The sequence below is a fragment of the Pinus tabuliformis genome, chromosome 5_2, assembly GCF_031772625.1.
Source record: "Pinus tabuliformis cultivar Carrire ecotype Pingquan chromosome 5_2, CPIR1, whole genome shotgun sequence".
Taxonomy (NCBI): domain Eukaryota; kingdom Viridiplantae; phylum Streptophyta; class Pinopsida; order Pinales; family Pinaceae; genus Pinus; species Pinus tabuliformis.
In genome coordinates this window covers 250,784,672-250,788,802 of record NC_142306.1, presented here as the reverse complement: position 1 = coordinate 250,788,802, position 4,131 = coordinate 250,784,672, and positions in this window count along the sequence as shown.

Below are 4,131 nucleotides of genomic sequence, written 5' to 3'. Positions count from 1 at the left end.
GTTATTAATCTCCTGAGTGATCTGTATTCCCTGAGGGATGGAAGTAAGCTTTAATAGTAGGCCCACATCCATAACTAGAACTTGGAGGTCAGGTCATGTCATAGTATCACTCAACTCATGTGTACCCTAAAGAGCTTGTAAAAGTGGGTGAATGTGGGAGGGGTTGTTATAAGGTCATTGTCCCTAGTACGGGAGCCCATAATAGTTGTCAAATCCATTATCATTTTCAAGGTGGTAGGGTGGTGGTAGGGCAAGTTGGAGCTTGCATGGGTGTTGGAGCACCTTATCAGTAGCAACTAATAGATTCAAGGCATTGGAGAATTCTTCTAGTTGCAACTAGAAAATTGAACGTTTTTATAGAGTACTAGGGAGTTGGGGCTTCCCTTTCAGTTGGAGTTGAAGCATTGATGTACTCACAAGTTATTAGAGAAGTGTTAGATGGTTTTTCTCCCAGAAGTGTTTCCACCTAAAATTTTGGTGTATATTGTCTTTGGTTTTGTGCATTATTGATTTATGGTTTTAATTAATGTTTTTAAAATAAAAATTAACTAAATGTGAGTCAAATATTGATTCAACCCCCTCTCAGTATTTCCAACAATTGGAATCAGAGCGGGTCCCTGTACAATCAGTCTAATCGTTGAAGGGAGATCATGGAGTACACTGAAAACAGAGTTACTATGTTCAACGAGAGAAACTATGCATTATGGAGTGCAAGGATGCAGGTATATATACTTGCACAAGAATATGATATTTGGGACATTGTTGAAAATGGTTACACTACACCATCCTCTCCTCCATTAAATGAAAAAGTTAAGAAACTTGTCGAGAATGATGCCAAAGTCAATAATGCCATTATGAGTGAACTCTCTGAATTTGTATATGTTAAGGGTTTGGGTTGTAAAATATCCAAGGAACTTTGGTTCAAGCTTCAAAACATATTTGAAGGAGAGTCAAAGGTTAAAGAAGAAAAACTTCAAAGTTTTGGAGCACAATTTGAGCAACTTAAGATGAGAGAAGACGAGAATATTGTAGCTTATTTTCATTGAGTGGATGAAGTAACAAATGCTCTGGAAGGACTAGGAGAACGAGTAGATAAAAAGGTTATTGTGCGAAAGTTTTAATATCTCTTCCAAAAAGATTTAATCCTAAATTATTTTTTCCTAGAAGATAGATTAGACTTGGACAAACTTAGCATGGATGAGATACATGTGTTGAAAAGTGTGCAACAAGAAATGCTTGTTGAGATTGCAACAAGATGATGGAGCTTAGTGAAAAGAGTCGCCTTCACTAAGTGGGCCCGCAGGCTATTTTTGGCGCAAGTCTATTTTTAGACTATGTCTATTTTTAGACATATGGATCATGTCTATGGATTGCAGGTTGCTGTTTATGGATGATTGATCAAGTTGGGAAAAAAATAGATGGAATTCTATTTTTGATGAAAGTGTGAGTGATCACAGTGTGAGTGATCAAAGTCAAAAATAGAAAAGTCAAATATTATTATCTCACAATAATATTTGGACTATAAACTTAATCTTATTCTCTTGGAGCACTTCAGGATGAGCTACGGATGTGGTACATGCAAATCCCAGAGGGAAATACGTGGTTACCTATGGGATGACTAATATTTGCATGCATGAATTCAGTTAGAACTCAATCAGTTGAGTTTGGTGGAGTTGATGGAGTTGTGTTCAGTTTAGCTTTGTTAATCTAGTTGTATTTAGTCTAACTGATCAATAGACTAGAGATGAGTTGGGTGAATTAGTTATTAATTAATTCACAAGTTATTAACTCATAATACAACTATAGAATACATCAGTTAACTCAGTTGCATGCCAGTGCATGTTCAGTTCAACAGGGACAGGTGGTAGAGAATCAGATTGCTATCAGTTGTGACTATAGTTGTGCACCAGATCTTGCACAATAAAGGGATTGAGTATGCCAATGAGTTTGCTCACATATTTGCCCACATTATAGCTTGTGCTCACGTCCAACAAAGTGTGAGTGACTATTTTGCAGGTGAAATACGAGTTTGGGAAGCCATTCTCATCAGTTTTTGAGCAGGTATTGAGCAGTGGAGGCAGGCAAGCAGTGGAATAGATTTGGAGATCAGATCTGAGCTGTATTGTGTGTAACAGGTGGAGTTGGTACTGGATTGCTTGTGATAAGCATTTTACTTTGTATTGTTACATGATTCAATCACTATAATATACAGATAGTTGGGGTTTTTAGCGAGATGCTTTCCACGGGAAAATACTATGTTGATATGTGTGATTGATGCTTCTATGTGCACCTGTGAATGTTTCTGCTTCTATAAATTGATGATCAACGTAGAGGAGATTATGTATTATACATGTTCCGCTTATAATTGTATGATCAGGATAATCTCTGTGAATATGTGTTAAATTATTCAAAATTTCTACAACATGAGATTCTTACAACCTATGAAATGAGGATTGAACACGAAGAGCCATATACAAGTGAGGCAATATTCAAGGCCTCAAACAAGATAAGAAAGAACAAGAAGGAATCAAAACAAAAGCCCAGTCAAAGGAATAGAGAGGACTCATATGAAGAAGTAGCCAACCTCGCAAGGAAACTCAAGAGAGGAAATAACAAGTACAAAGGTAAGCTCCCTCTAAAATGTTTTAGTTGTGGAAAAATTGGTCATTTTGCTTCAAAATTCTCGTATGCAAAACAATTTGATGACGATGAAGAAGATGAAGCACCCAAGAAGAAGAAAAATAAAAAGGGAAAAAGAAACAAGGCAAAAAGAAAATTCCTAAGAAAAGCTTCTACTCTAAGGAAGATATTTCTAAATCTAATAGTGGTAGTGACAGTGATTCAAAACAAGTATTTTTATGGCATTTGAAAATCAAGATGTTTCTAAAGATGAAGAAAATGTGGAAGGATAAGTTGACCTCAAAGGTGAATTGATAAACATTATTCATGATTTGAAGGCAAAAAGGTAAAATGTTGAGAAATTGCAAAAGAAATTGATTAAATTAAAAGAACAATTTGACTCTAAAAAGATCATTATCAATCTAGAAACACAATTAGAAGAAGCAAAGAAGATTGAAGAAACACTCAACAAAGAATTAAAAGAAATCTCCAGAATATGAGAAAGACTGGAGGCAAAATTCTCTCCCTTCGAAAGGAAGCCCAGAAGAAAAATGTTCAATAGAACTTTATGAACAACTCAAAACTACTAGAAGAGATCATAGGCAATCAAAGTTCATGTGATGACAAAGCCAAGTTAGTATATCATACAAACTTTGTTATAGGATCAAGCTACATGACAAAGGAGGATGAACATAAAATTTATGCCAAATTCGTCAAGGAATCCCAGGAAGCAACAATCATGTTCAACTCGGGATCAGCCGACTAGAAGGATGCCTAGGCGGTATCCTGCTGACAACACGCAGGAAGGTTCATGGAGAAGTGCACCACCTAGAAGATTATCTTCTTCTAAGTATCAAACTATTTTCCTTGGTATTTGTTATTCTTGCAACAATTTTGGGCACAAAGTTGTGAATTACAATGCTAGAAATAGGAGAACCTATGATAACTATGTCAGAAGGCTTCATGAAGATCACAATCAAAACTATAATACATTTCTATTACTAAAAAATCAAGTATAATGCCAAAAGTGTAATAATTTTGGACATACAACATAAGTATAGGATGAGCACACCTTTGAAAGAGACAAATTCGGAATTCAATGCTCCTTCAAAAGTATGGAAAAGGAAGATGAGATATGCAACCTTGCATTCACTGCAGAATGCTAGAAACATGAATGATTAGTTGATGGTGGTTGTTCAAAGAATATGACAGGAGATAAGGACAAGTTTATAGACTTGAAAAAGGATAAATATGTAACAATATAATTCATAAATGATGGATCATCCAAAGTCTTTGGAAAAGGCACAGTTAAGCTTGGAGGTAAAGGTGCCCAAGCAGAAAATGCCTTTCTTATTGAGAATTTGAATCACGGTTTGTTGAGCATGAGTCATATTTGTGACCAGGGTCACACAATTTTTTTCAACTCCAAAAGGCTTGAAATAAGAAAGAAAAATTAAGGTAAAGTGGTGGCTATAAAATCTCGAGGACATAATAACTTATCTTATCTAGATG